General features: G+C 40.1%; 1 protein-coding gene and 1 long non-coding RNA gene across 7 annotated transcripts in view; both read left to right on the top strand.

The window, feature by feature from the left end:
* HIVEP1 (HIVEP zinc finger 1) overlaps positions 1–14,820 on the top strand; it is a 141,385-nt gene that overhangs the window by 33,311 nt on the left and 93,254 nt on the right. The gene's annotated exons all lie outside the window — the stretch shown is intronic.
* On the top strand, positions 23–8,250 carry LOC145722940 (uncharacterized). Its single transcript, XR_014147509.1, has 2 exons — positions 23–5,685; positions 5,717–8,250. It is a non-coding gene; the product is annotated as an uncharacterized LOC145722940 (long non-coding RNA).

The raw sequence follows: 14,820 nt of genomic DNA, 5'->3' as shown, positions 1-14,820 counted from the left end.
GGATCTACTTACTGGTTTATCTTGTTTAAACAAACTTAATGTGTTTGTTACTTCTCTTGACCTTCCCTCTTCTTTATACCCTTTACTCACTTTCTCTCTTAGTTGTTGGTCTTTTGCTCTTCCCTTTGAAGGAGTGCTTTCTCTGTTTGGGAGTCGTAGCACTTTGTCAGTCATATCATTTACAAATGTTTCTCTCAGTTTATATTTTAGTTCTGTTCACGGTACCTTTTAATTATACAGAATTTTAAAACTTTTATATAGTCCAATCCATCATTTTTCCTGTTCTAATCTGCCGTGACACAAGTATTCTTCTGAAGTTTCTTCTACTATTTTTAGTAGAAATACCATATTTTATTAATCCTAAGATGCACAGATTTTTTTTTTTTAACTCCTTCACATCTCAGGAGTTGTTTTAATAGCATGTCATAGTTTAAGTGGTGGTGTGTTTTTCAGTGGCATACAAAACCACAGTTTGTGTTATGACTGGTGCTTTGAATTCAGTATAATGTGACATTTCCTTTTTTTTTTTTTAAGATTTTATTTATTTAAGAGAGAAAGAGCAGAAGCTGGGGGGAGGGGCAGAGGGCAAGGTGACTCCCCGCTGAGCGCAGAGCTGGATGTGGGGATCCATCCTAGGACCCTGAGTTCCTGACCTGAGCAGAAGTGAGATGCTTAACCGAGTCACCCAAGCACCTCTGTGACATTTCTTACGTTTAGATCTTTAATTTATTTGTGGTTATTTCTGTATATATTGTGAGGTAGGGAGTCTGTTTTTTTTTTCCCCAGAAATAAAACCAATTTGTCAGGATTGCTTATTAAATGAAGCATCCTCTTCTCTCGGATTGCTGTAATTTCCCATATACAATTGGCCTCCTGGCCTGGGTTTACGGACTGACTTATCTCTGTGCTGACACCATACTGTTTCGGTGGCAGTAGCTTTTTAGTGAGTTATAAATTCCAAAAGATAGGTTTGGCTTCACCATTTTTTTTAAAATAACATTTGTTAATGTTTGCCTTAAATACCCTAAATTTCAATTCCAAAGGCTCTGTTTTTACCTGTTCTCTTCTCTTAATGTTTTGGTGAACTAGGCAGGCATTGCGTACGATGCTTGCATGCTCATGAGTGCTCACATGACAGTGTCTCCCATTTCACTGGGGCGATCGATGCTTCTATATCCAATGCAAGACAGGTTCCCCGTGAATTGGGTGCTCCCCAGTGTTTCCTTGCTGGATTCATTAGTGGCACTTCCAGAAGTCAGTTTAACTTAGAGACGGTCCTAGACGTTTTGGAATTTCTGACAACCTCTGATGTCTGTCCTCTAAATGCCAGTGGCATTCCAATGAGTATGCCAAACAAAAATTCCCAGAGTTTTGCTTCAGAATAATCTGAGGGGTGGACCTTGGGGGTGGCCAGGGAGTATGGATAATTGTTAAAGGTGGGTGAGAGTAAGAATACAGGGTTATAGCATTTTATCAATTTTTTTATATATTTGGAGTTTTCCTTATAAAGAGTGTGTGTGTGTGTGTGTGTGTGTGTGTGATGTCCCAAGCATGTAAATGATGCATTGTGCAGGGTGACCTGCCCCCATTGAGACTGCTACTCTAAAGCCATGAATGGAAGCCAGGGAAAATGGGTTTTGGGCTTCCTGAATAAGAATGCTAAATGAATTTGCTCTCCCCACAAAACATTGTTATAACAAATAATTGGGATCTGTATTAATATTTTCTTACTCTGGAGGGCAAATTTATGGGCTTCTTTATGAGCTGGTCAGCACACCAACACGTGCCACTTTTTTCCTAAGGGAAAATATATTCTGATTGCTGAACAAAACGTTGTCGGGAACGGTGGACTACTGAGATCACCAGGGGGCTGAAACATGGTGTGGGCCTTGGCTTCTAGTTTTCCATCTCTGTCCCTACCCTGGTCAGCAGATGGGCATTTTCTTAGATACCGCGGGTCAGAAGTGAGATTGGGTGCACGTGCACGTGGATCCCACAAATCCATCACGCATCACAGACAAGCAGCTCGGCCCTGGGTCCTCGGAGGCTCCGTGGGTAGATGGAGTAACAGGGCAGCTCTGCTCCTACCTTAGCATCGGCTGCAGACACGTTAGCTTCATCTGAAAGGAAGGGGGAGCGTGTCGAAAATATTTGACACGTTGAGGGAAATTCATTTGGTTCGTAGACTTCCTTTAACATGTCATGAGTCAGGCCCATTTTTCAAGGTTCTGTCAGAGTGGAAAGGTGGCCTAGGGCATTGCACTGACAGCTCCAGAAGACAGTGTGAGTAGCGTCCCCTGGGACCGTGCAGTGAGCACAGCCTGGACCTCCTCCGAATTTCTTCAGTCAACTCCTTTGGAGTGAATGTTTGCTAGCAAAGCACGCGCCTCTATGTAAGAGATGGATGTTGGTGCTTGACCCACGCAGGCCTCGGAGGGTGTGTTAGTGGTGTTTGTAGTGTGTAAACACCTTTTTACAACAGATCTCAAACCTTATTTAACAGTTACAAACACATTATCATTTTAACAGTGCGTGCTCAGTAAAGGCTTTCTATAACATCTGTAATGGTGTAAACATGCCTAATAAAATTTTGATTACAACATTTATAAGCATTGGGAAGCCATGCTTTACAGTCATCTTTTAAATTCTACCAATTTGAAATCCAGTAATTTATATTTTTAATGCTTAAAGTTTCTTTTTATAAGTGAATATGATTTTCAACAGTGTTAAGTAGCTTTTGATAGAAACACTGACTGAAGATGTGAAATACATGTGATTTAAATAACCCAGAATTCACTGGGGAAAGATTTTTAAATAATTTCAGGAAAACAGAAACTAGAAAAATTTTACCTTGGTTGTCCTATCTGAAATACCTTGGTAGATTTTATAGACTTTTAAGATTGTGTTCAAAAAAACTTTTTTCTGTATATTTGAAACACTTTGATATTATAAAGTTGACTAGTAGTTTAAAATTGAACCATGGAGTAATAGTATGTTGTATAGGTTATTAAGGATAATGGTCAGCATTTATTGAGCTCTTACTGTATTTCCGGACCTGTCTTAATCTCATTACCTCGTTTAATCCTCCCAAAAAGTCCTGCAGCACGTTGGTATTCTGTTGTCCCCATTTCAGAGAGGGGAAGACTGAGGCATAAAGGAGCCAGAAGCCACAGGCCTCACAGGAATCACGTGGGAGACTGAAAGTAGAATTCTGGTCTGTCTTCCCCTCATACCTCCTCTTACTGCCACAGCGCTTCGAAGTGCATAAAGTGCTGTTCAGATCCTTGGCGCCGTGATTTGTAGATGACTTCATAGTAACATAATTCTGAATGCCTTTCAGGTATGTGTAAGTCTTACCAGTTTGGGGACATGCTGGTGTCAAGTGCAGCCTCGTGCAGTGATGTGTCAGGTCCCAGAGAGGCGCTTTGCCAGGATCATTGTCAGAATCAGCAAGGTGTGCCCTTGGCCAGTGGCCTCACAGTGCTGGGGTCGGGGGAGGGACGCTCAGGAGAGCCGGGAGAAGCCGGGTTCTCTGGAGTGGGAGCTGCGGGGCCCGGGCGTTGCCACCTCCCCGCGCGCCCGGCTCCGGGGGCAGGTGCCTGGCAGCCCTGACAGCCCCGGGCAGCGTGGGTCCCTCAGCCACCTGGGCAGAGCGTCTGCCCACAGACACGGCTTCCTCCCGCGCGCTCTCAGAGCCAAGAGCTGTTGCTGTCGTGCAGCGTGGCCTCTCCCTCACTTCCGCTTTGGCGGTGGCCTTGTCTGAGGGCGCTCCTTCCTTCTGTTTTCGTCGCTAAGTCTGTGAAATTCGAGGTCATTCCATGCAGGCCGCCTCATTCTTGCTGCTTGCACCAAGGCGGAGGCGTAGCCAACCGCTCAATGCGGCCCGAGACGCACCACCTGCAGTCATGTGGACCCGGTTCCTCAGCAGGCCAGCCAGAGAGTTTCAGACCCCGCTCAGGGCTCCTAGCACTCTTCTTCTCCACAGTACTCTCTTTGCTTTTAAAATCTGGGTACGCGAGCAGTTTGCAGAGTTTAGGGATGTGGCCGGAGACCCTCTGTGCTTGACTCCTGCTGTCCCTAATTCAGCAGTTAGGATACACCTGGAACCTCCTGGGGAGGAAACATGGACTTTGTGCCCCTGGATGTTTTCAGCTTTTTCCAGGCTTTCTGTTCGTTAAGCTGATGTCCTCGCGTAGAGTCATGAATTCTAGGCACCCTGAGGCCCAGTGGGGCGAGCAGGGGTGGGGTGCAGAGCGTACGACTGGCCATGGGAAGGCATCTCAATGTTGTTCCTGAAAACAGCCTATCAGAGGGTCCTGAGAGTCCAAATTTTTCCACATCTTTACATAAGAAAATGAAAATTTGCTTGAATAAAGAATTATCATATGTTTTGAACTTTGTCACCCAGACATTAAATGATCATTTAGTATTTGGGAGAGATGCCTTACACTATCAATACTCCCATCTCTCTACAAACATCTCCTGGTCTTCCAACCAAAAATATCCACTGTCCCTCCCAAAATTCTTACCTCTGTTTTTTTTTTTTTTTTTGGTAATCAAGATGTTACTTGTGATTCACAGGATATTTCAAAACATGCAGGGTGAATTTATTGTTACTGGAACCTGGATACACTCTGTATTCGAAAATCCACTATGAAAGTCCAAAATAGAATGCCTGTTTTTCAAAAGACCTTTCCAGTTGAGTTGAAGAACTCTAGAAGTTAAAAATGGTTTTTTCTCTTTTTAAATACTATTTAAGTAAAAATATCCTCAGCCTCTGTGAAACTGGTACCCATGCTTGATGCTTTCTGCCCAGATACTGCTCGCCTTTGAGCAAAAACGGTGAACGTTTTCCTGCTTGGGAACATTTTGGTATTATTTTTCTCACCACTAATCTGCTCAATTCAAACCAAAAGCAAACTTCAAAGTCTTTATGTGATATCTACTGAACACGCTGACTGCTTACTGCATTTTAATGCAGTAATGAAGAATTTCAGTATAAAAAAATGTTAAAATAACTCTTCATTGTGCATTGTAAGATTTTGGATTCTAGCATATAGTCAACTCCTGGTTATCCACAGGAGAAGAGCAGAGGTGAGACTAGAGAAAAAGGTGTGTGTGTAGGGAGGGTGAAACTCCCAAAGCATTTATAACCAGAACACTTAGTATGCGGTTTAGATGATCAAATGATAGGAGCACCCGTGAAATAGGTGTTAAGATGTAGAAATCTTTTCGTATATGGAAATTTGGGTTTAATGATATTTATTATGTATTTTAGATGAAAGATGATTTAGGCACACACCCCTCATCCCGAGCAGCCTTCTAGCTGAAGTTTTTCTCTGTGCCTGCCCTCCTCTCTCTCCTACTCTTTCTTGCTCTTTAAGATTTGCTTGGGAGTGTGTGGGTGGCTCAGTAGTTAAGCATCTGCCTTTGGTTCAGGTCGTGATCTCAGGGTCCTGGGATCGAGCCCTGAGTCGGGCTCCCTGCTCAGCGGGGAGCCTACTTCTCCCCTCCCTCGGCCCCTCCCCCAGTTCATGCTCTCTCTCTCTCTCTCTCTCTCTCGCTCTGCTGTCTCTCTCAAATAAATAAAGATTTGCTTGACAGGTGGGTCATCACCTTGGGGAAGAGGAGCTCAGTGGCATTTGACCTCCTCAGGTAGCTTGTGGGGTGACCAGCTTGGTTCGTGTGTTTGGTGGAGTAGGTAGGCTTCATACAGATCATTGTGCCAGTTAACTCTGCTTGAATTGATTGCTTCTCTTTAAATGACTATAGAACTTAAAAATCTCACCAGTGCTTTTTGGTCTATGAACTTCATCCACTTCTCTGATCACAAATCGACACAATTAGCCAAAGAAGGCATTTTCCTGTTTGCTCACTCAGGTAATAAAAACCACTTCTGCGTAGGGAAAAAAAAAAAAAAAGATGGAAGTATGATTTACAGATGATTCAAGGTTATTTAAAAAGAGATGGAATTTGTGGATTTCGAACTGATAAGTATATGCTTTCCTGGCAAGTGTGAGTAGTTTTGTTAAATAAGCTTCCTTTTTCTCACATGCCCTATTTGAGATCTCAAACCATATTACAAAGCTCTAGTAAATCAGAACAGTATAATATGGCATAAAAGCAGACACATAGATGAATTGAATGGAATAGAGAGTCCAGAAATAAACCCACACGTACAAGGTCAATTAGTTTACGGCAAAGGAGGTAGGAATAAACAATGGGGAAAGGACAGTCTCCTCCATAAATGGTGCTGGGGAACCTGGGCAGCCCCATGCAAAAGGATGGAACTGGATGGCTTGCTATCTTAGATTGTACACCGAAACCAGTTCAAAATGGATTAAGGACTTAAACATAAGACCTGAAACCATAAAACTTCTGGAAGAAAACAGGCAGGCAGTTTCTTGACATTGGTCTTGGCAATGAATTTCTGGATCTGATACCAAAACAAAAGCAACAAAAGCAAAATGAACAGGAGGGACGACATCAAACTAAAAATCTGTACGGCAGAGGAAACCATCAACAAAATGAATAGGCAAAAAAAAAAAAATGAATAGGTAACTTAGAGAATGGGAAAAAATATTTGCAAGTTATGTATCTGATAAGGGGTTAATGTCCAAAGTACATAAAGAACTCATACAACTCAATAGCAAAAAACGAAACTATCCATTTAAAAAATGGGCAGAGGATCTAAACATTTCCCCAAAGAAGACATACAGATAGCCGACAGCTACATGAAAAGGTGTTGAACATCAGTATTAACAACAAAATGCAAATCAAAACCACAGTGAGATATCATCTCAAACCTTTTAGAATGGCTGTTTTTTTTTAAAAAAAAAAAAAAATTTATTTGAGAGAGCACAAGCAGGGTGAAGGGCAGAGGGAGAAACAGACTCCCCACTGAGCAGGGAGCCTGACGTGGGACTCGATCCTAGGACTTCGGGATCATGACCTAAACCAAAGGCAGACACTTCACCAACTGAGCCACCCAGGCACCCCTAGAATAGTTATTATCAAAAAGACAAAACAAGTGTTGGCAAGGATGTGGAGAAAAGGGAATCCCGTGCACTGTTGGTGGGAACGTAAATTGATGTGGCCACGGTGGAAAATAGTATGGAGGTTCCTCAAAAAAATTAAAAGCAGAACTGCCATTGATCCAGCAATTCCACTTCTGGATATTTATCCAAAGAATATATAAATTGAAAAGATCTATGCCCATCCATGTTCACTGCAGCATTGTTTACAATAGCCAAGGCATGGAAGCAACCCACGTGTCCATTGATGGATGAATGGATAAAGAAGATGTGGTATGTAAATACAGTGGAATATTATGCAGGCAAAAAATCACATGAAATCTTGCCATTTGCAACAACATGGTTGGACCTTGAGAGTATTACGTTAGGAGAAATAAGTCAGACAAAGACAAATACTATATGATCTCACTTATATGTGGAATCTTAAAAGAACCACAAAACAGTGAGTCCATACACACAGAGAACAGATTGGTGGTTGCCGGAGGTGGGAGGTGGAGGTGGTCAAAAGATACAAACTTTTTTATTACAGAATAAATAAGTCATGGGTTGTAATGCATAGCAAGGCTATTATAATTAATAATGCTATACTGTATAAATGAGAGTGGCTAACAGAGTAGGTCTTAAAACTGCTCATCACAAGAAAAAAACTTGTAACTATATGGTGATGGGTGTTACCATAATATTATTATGTTGACCATTTGACAACATATATATATATATATATATATCAAATCATGTTGTAATATATGTCTAGTGTATCTCCGTTAAAAAAACTTAGTAGGTATCTAAGAAAAATTATGGTTTATTCTTCCATTTTTGTCTTTATTGTTTATGTGTGTATATACATATATAATTTATAGGTAAAATACAAAAATGTAGGCATATGTATGTATGTGTACACTGATCTGTGCTTTATATTTCCAAAGGAAAGGAAACTCACCTGATTATACTTTACAAATGAATATACAGACTGTAATTGTTTTTGTTTTTTGTTTTTTTTTCCCGTGAGAGGGGAGGTTATAAGGGAGGATGGTACACGAGTGGGTATTTCTAAAATTGTTTCAGCAGAAGGATTAAGGTTTTTGTTGTTGTTATTTTTTTCCCTTCATAGGTCTTATTTAATGTGCTTTTTTTTTTTTTCCTTTTGGCTAGCTTCTTTTTCCATGATTACACTTTCCCATAATTATGCTTGAACAGTCTTGGGAGAGAAACTCTGTGGCTTTCTGAAAAACTGTTCTTTCATATAAACTTGCCCAGATGAGTGATAGGAGGAACTGTCCTCTCTGGTTTCAAAATGAGTTGAAGCTCTGTGTGGGGGACTTTCCAAATGAGTAAAGCATGCCTTGCTGTGTGGTAGGCCAGTACAAATCGAAGGGACTACAACAGCTGTTGCTAACTTGTGAAACATGCCTTTGGGTCAAAAGCAGTATTTGGAAACTCCAACTTCTATTGGTACACAGCATTAGATGCATAAAGAACCGTCTTCCTACCATAACAGAACTGTGATATATCCATTCAGATTATGAAAGTATTTATTCATTCCCTTTGTATTATGTTTCCTCCAGAAGCGCCCAAAGTGGGCAAATACATCTTTAAAGGGCTTCCTGGTATAGCTTTGTACAGCATGTTGTAATATTTGAGGATTTATGTTAATGCATTTTAATTTTATTAAATGCTATTTAAAAAGCAAAACAAAACTAGTGTTCTAAATGCACTGCCTATCATGCGTGAAACAGTCTGACCCTTACGTGTACAAAGTTAGTTTAATTTTGTTTTGTTTTTTTAAAGATTTTATTTATTTATTTGACAGAGAGGGAACACAAGCAGAGGGAGTGGGAGGGGGAGAAGCAGGCTTCCCGCTGAGCAGGGAGCCCGATGCGGGGCTCGAACCCAGAACCCGGGGATCCTGACCTGAGCCGAAGGCAGACGCTTAACGACTGAGCCACCCAGGTGCCCTAGTCAGTTTTAGAAATTTGTATTTGTGAAGAGGGGAGGGAGAGCTAACGTGTATTGAGTATCTTCTCTGTACTGGTACATTCCATCAGTGATCGCTTTTAGGAATTAAAGCCATCTTGGGGGGCGGATGACTTTTTTTTTTTATGATAAAGTTGAGGTGTGAGAATTAGAACCTTGTGCCCACTGTCACACGGCTAGCAAGTGGCAGAACCAGGGATTGAGCCTTAGTTTGTTTGAAAAGAAAACCCTTGCTATATTCCCAGTGCACCCTGTTGTCTCATTTACTTTCTCTTCTTGTCCTAAAATAAAACCAGAGGATCTCATTTCACCAGATTAAAGCTAGGTAACTACTTGTAAGCTAGAAATTTTAGTTGATTTAACCTTTGATCTAAAACTGCTTGCCAAAATGCTTGGGAAATGTTACCTTTTGAACACTTTCAACAAACGCCCAGACACTAATTTCTTGGAGTGTGCGTGGGGGGTGAGGATTCTCCATTGGCACAGGTTTTAAAGTAGTTTATTTTCATTATTGGAAAAGCTGTACAGTTCTTGTCACTGGACTCTGTGTCTATTATACTTCATAGCATAATTTCCCCCTAGATCAGGAGACTTTCTGTGCAGCGGCTTTAATTTATGTCCCTGTTTTGGGGGAAGATCTGAAAGGATATGTGTCCTTACTATAAATGACGTTTCAGAATAAAGATTTGAAGACAAGATATAAAATTTTTATAAATTTCCTAACTGCTTGTTTTTTTGTATGAGGATATGTTCTGAGGCATGTCTAGCCACATTTTGCGTGCTGCTGTTTAAACATTAAACTGTCCTGTCAGTTTATGGTTTGTTTAAGAGAAGAATGGGGTTTTTCTCCTGGTCAAGTTAGATGATCAAGGGTAAAAATAAGAGAAACAGCATAGAAATAAACTATTTCTATGACTATAGAAATAGACTATGACTAAACTATGTTGTAAACTATGGGAAAAAAGACTATCGTGTGCAAACATTTTTAATTATAATTAACCCAAATGTTGGGATATAACAGAAGAACCTAAATAGGTATTTGCAAGTCTTAAGGACAGGAGACCAATGGAAATATTCTAAGGCCCTGGGGAGACAGTGAGGGGGCGGTTCTCAGACTCTGTAGCCCTGAGGGCAGAATTGACTCCCTGTCGTGACCGAAACCAGAGTGTCGGTGGTTGGAGAATGTGTATGGAGGTAATGTACTGATTCAGCCAGGATATGCTTGGAGAGAAAAGAAAACACCAATTTTCCTCATCTAGCCTTATCAAGCCCCAAGCAAAACAAGAGACAACATAAGAACACGAGGGATAAATGCACAAGCTGTGTTACATGGTGTCTTCCAGCCTTTTCCAGAATAAATACTATTATGAACATCTTGGTGCATAGTGATTGTTACGTATTTAAGAGGTTTTTTTTGGTTTGTTTTGTTTCAGTGAAGAATCTCACAAGTAGGATAACCAGGAGAATGTACATTTTCACCCTTCTCCATGTAGAGATAGGACCTACAGTTTGTTAGTATCAGAAAAAATGGGTTCTCTTTCTTCTCTGTTTCAAGTAGAGTCTAGTGTACTTGAACGCTTTTAGCTCTCACAGCCCGTGGCTCTCAGCAACGTACAGAAAGCGTCTGCTCTGTATTCAGTTACTTTACTCAGTCAATTGTGATGCCAATCTGAGGTACCTGGAGTATTATATTTGGAATCTAATATTTAGTTGAATTATTTACTGATGAGTGTGTAAATAATTGGGTTGATACCAGTGTTTATGCTGTGGAAGTTAAGATATGAAGAATAGAATATAGTCTGTCTTCTCTCCCCCTCCTTAGATGTATTTACCAAAAATTATTAATTTTTTTGCAGAAAATTGGAAAGATCCACATACTCAAAAATTATAGTCACTCGTAACTGTAACATCCAGTGATAACAGCTGTCAATTTGAACATATAATTACGTATGTATAAATTTTAAAATGCAGTTGGGATACTATAGTATATGTTTTATAGTGTTCCCCTTTGATTATATCTGCCATTAGTGTTTTAAAATGTCATTGAGGGCGCCTGGGTGGCTCAGTTGGTTAAGCGACTGCCTTCTGCTCAGGTCATAATCCTGGAGTCCCAGGATCGAGTCCTACATCAGGCTCCCTGCTCAGCAGGGAGTCTGCTTCTCCCTCTGACCCTCCTCCCTCTCATGCTCTCTGTCTCTCATTCTCTCTCTCGCAAATAAATAAAATCTTAAAAAAAAAAAGTCATTGAAATTCCTTATACACATCAGTTTCAAATGTGACTCCGTGATATTTTGTCTCATGTTAATTTGTTAGACTTAACAGTCTCTTGCTGATGTATGATTAGTTTGTTTCCATTTTATTTATGGAATAAATAAATTTATTTGTGATCATGGAACCCTTTTTTCCACTTTTATAACTAACATGCCTGATTTGATGGTGTAACATATTACTTAATCAAAAATGGCTTGCTTCTTGTTCATTAAAAAGTCTGAGCATTTGGGGCGCCTGGATGTCTCAGTTGGTTAATCATCCGACTCTTGATTTCTTCTCAAGGTCCTGAGATCGAGCCCTGTGTGTGGGGGCTCTGCGCTCCACGGGGAATGTGCTTGAGGTTCCCTCTCTCCCTCTCATCTGCCCATCCCCCCTGACTTGCACAGGCTCTCTTGTGCTCTCTCTCTCTCAAATTAAAATTTTAAAAAAAGTCTGAGCATTTGAGAACCTAATTCAAGATTGTAATATTCCATTTTTGTGTTTATCCTGTAGTAATTCTAAGAAAAAAATTCTTTGCGTTTTAAATACCTGTTTTAGAAAGTTGTCTTTGGGGGTGCCTGGGTGGCTCAGTCGTTAAGCGTCTGCCTTTGGCTCAGGTCATGATCCCAGGGTCATGGGATTGAGTCCCGCATTGGGCTCCCTGCTCAGCGGGAAGCCTGCTTCTCCCTCCCCCACTCCTCCTGCTTGTGTTTCCTCTCTCGCTGTCTCTCTATCTGTCAGATAAATAAATAAAATCTTTAAAAAAAAAAAAAAGTTGTCTTTGTTAGCTTCAGTTTGATCTACTTTCATTCACACTTCCATGAAATATAAATTGAGCATCTTTGTGCTGGGTAGTCAGACTATAGGGCAAGCCAAGATGGTACAGGGTTCCTGTTCTTATAGAGCTTACTGCTTGGTTGGAAAGTATAATATTAAATAATTACCTAATAATTGGGGGTGGCTCAGTTGGCTAAGCATCTGCCTTCGGCTCAGGTCATGATCTCAGGGTCCTGGGATCGAACCCCACATCGGGCTCTCTGCTTAGTGGGGAGCCTGCTTCTCCCTCTCCCTCTGCTTCTCCTCCTGCTCATGCTTTCTCTCTCACTCTCAAATAAATAAATAAAATCTTAAAAAAAATTACCTAATAATTAAATTATTATAGAATTGTACTTGTAATAACTGTTACAAACCAAAAGTTACAGTGTAGCACCAGAACATCTACTTGAGGAACTGGTAGGAAAAGACAATTCTTCAGTTAAAAGCATTCTCATTAATTGTATTATCCTTTGTGCCTTCTATTTAAAATAGAAAGCCTCTGTGCTTTATCTGAGGAGCTGCCACAAACCGGAGGATACCATGTAGACCTTTTATTTATGTGTTTTGCTCTCACCAAACATGCAGTCTGGAGGAGAAGAAATCATTAATCCTTTTGGTTGAGTATTTGACTTCTGAGCTGGAATTTTCTTCTGAGCTAGCAGATTTCAGGGTATAAGTTGAATTCTTTTAGCCAGCGTTGTGGTTTCCAAGCATGAGATTTCATCACCACGATTAAAAACCATTGGCCTGCTCACAAAGCAAGTTAAGCACAAAATAAGCAAAATGATGTAAACATGTGCCTAAGACTCAGGTCCTATGAGGCCAGTGCTGTTTATGAAGTTAGTACAGTGAGACATGGGAGGATATTGTACTTCATTTAGGGAATTGTACTTTGTGAAATATTCATGGAAAGGGTGAGTTAATATTTGGTTCATATACATTTGATTTCTCAGCAGTTTAGTTAGCAGAAGTCAGATATTGGATGAGAAAGGCTGTAGACAGTTGATCTGGGGTCCAGGTTAGATTCAGCCTTGATCTGATGCCCAAGTTTGGAAGAAAAGCTGAGATACAAGGTGATTAGTTAATAAAGAAACAGAAGTGAAGAATACAGAGCTGAAAAATCAAGTTAAATGCTCTAGGATTTATATGGAGGTAAAGTAGGATCTACAAAGTGCTGGTAGGGTAACTGGGCAGGATGAGAGGATTTGAAGAGGAAGGAAGTGTCTCGAATTTACTTAGCATGTTGTATGGAGCCTTAGCCCCCAGGGAGTGTGGTACTCTTAAAAGGAATAAGGTATTAATACCCATGTGTCCTTCACTTAAATTCACAGCTGTTTACATCTTGACACATTTGCCATCTCTCTCTCTCTACTATTTTTGGTTTTGTTTGTGGTGTATTTGAAAGTACTTTAAAAGTACTTACTGATTTTTGTAAGTTGACTTTGTATATGGCCACTTGACTGAATTCTTTTTTAGTCATTCTTACCAATTCAGTTGATTCTCTTGGATTTTTCTAATTAGATTATATCAGCTGCAAATGAATGATTCTGTTTCTTCATTTACAATTTTCATACCTCCTGAATTTTTTCTTCGTATGAAATTGTCCAGAACCTCTAGTGAAGTATTAAGTAGTTATCACTGGTAAAATTCTGTCTTTAACGGGAATGCTCCCTATAGTCCACAGTTGAATACAGTGATTGCAGTTCGCTTCTGGTGGATATTCTTTACATAGTTTTAGAAATTATCTTCTAATCATAACTTTTTGGGTATTTTGCTAGGAATCGGTATGGAATTCTTATCACTCCAAATTGGTTTCCATACTTATATTGTTCCTTAATATGTCTATGTAGTGAATTGTAGTAATAGATTTTTCTGGTGTCAAACCTGTTCTTACATTCCTGAGATAAATTCTACTTGGTGATGACCTTTTATTCATTTAATATATTTTGGTATTACATATATATAAGATTTTACTTATTAATTTGAGAGAGAGAGAATGAGGGAAGGGGCAGAAGGGGAGGGAGAGAGGGTCTTCAGCAGACTCCGCACTGAGTGTGGAGCCCCATGCAGGGCTTGATCTCATGACCCTGAGATCACGACCTGAGCAGAAACCAAGAGTCGAACCCTTAACTGACTGAGCCACCCAGGGGCCCCTGATGCTACTGTATTTTAGGTAGATCAGTGAATATGGACGTGATTGTGCCTAATGAATTACAGATCCATTTAAAATATTGCTTTTATATGTTTTTATCATTGATATGCTTCTTACATCAACAGATAGTAAAAGTATAGCTACTATTACAGGGAGGACTACAGAATTATTGGTTAAAAAGAGGAGACTTGAAGTGGTTGGGAATTTGTAATCTAGATACTTAAAAACAAATCTCATACTCCTCCTTGCCCTCCTTCTGGTAGTTTTGCATAGGAGTCTGTTATCTAGAAGAGGATCTCGATGTTAGTCTGGGCGCCCTGCAGCGTCACCCACTAAAGGAACTTTCAAAGGCTGTCTCAGTTCTCCTTTTATTTTCTGTTATCTACGATTCAAAAAACTAAGGATTGCATTATAGTCTTATGAAATAGTTCATTGTAAAGTTTTACTATCAGTTGCGTATCTCCTGACATTCGCGCTCTGGGACATTTTTGTTAATACTGTTTCCTCTTATGCTCAGGGTTGGTTAAGATGCTCCTTTCTTGAATATTTAATATTACAACTTTTTCTAAATAGATTAGAATGGTGAATATAAAA

Source organism: Leptonychotes weddellii, chromosome 8, assembly GCF_054177405.1.
Source record: "Leptonychotes weddellii isolate Sample4059 chromosome 8, ASM5417740v2, whole genome shotgun sequence".
Classification (NCBI taxonomy): Eukaryota; Metazoa; Chordata; class Mammalia; order Carnivora; family Phocidae; genus Leptonychotes; species Leptonychotes weddellii.
Note: the sequence above shows the minus strand (reverse complement) of the source record. Positions and strands in the feature narration are given on the sequence as shown.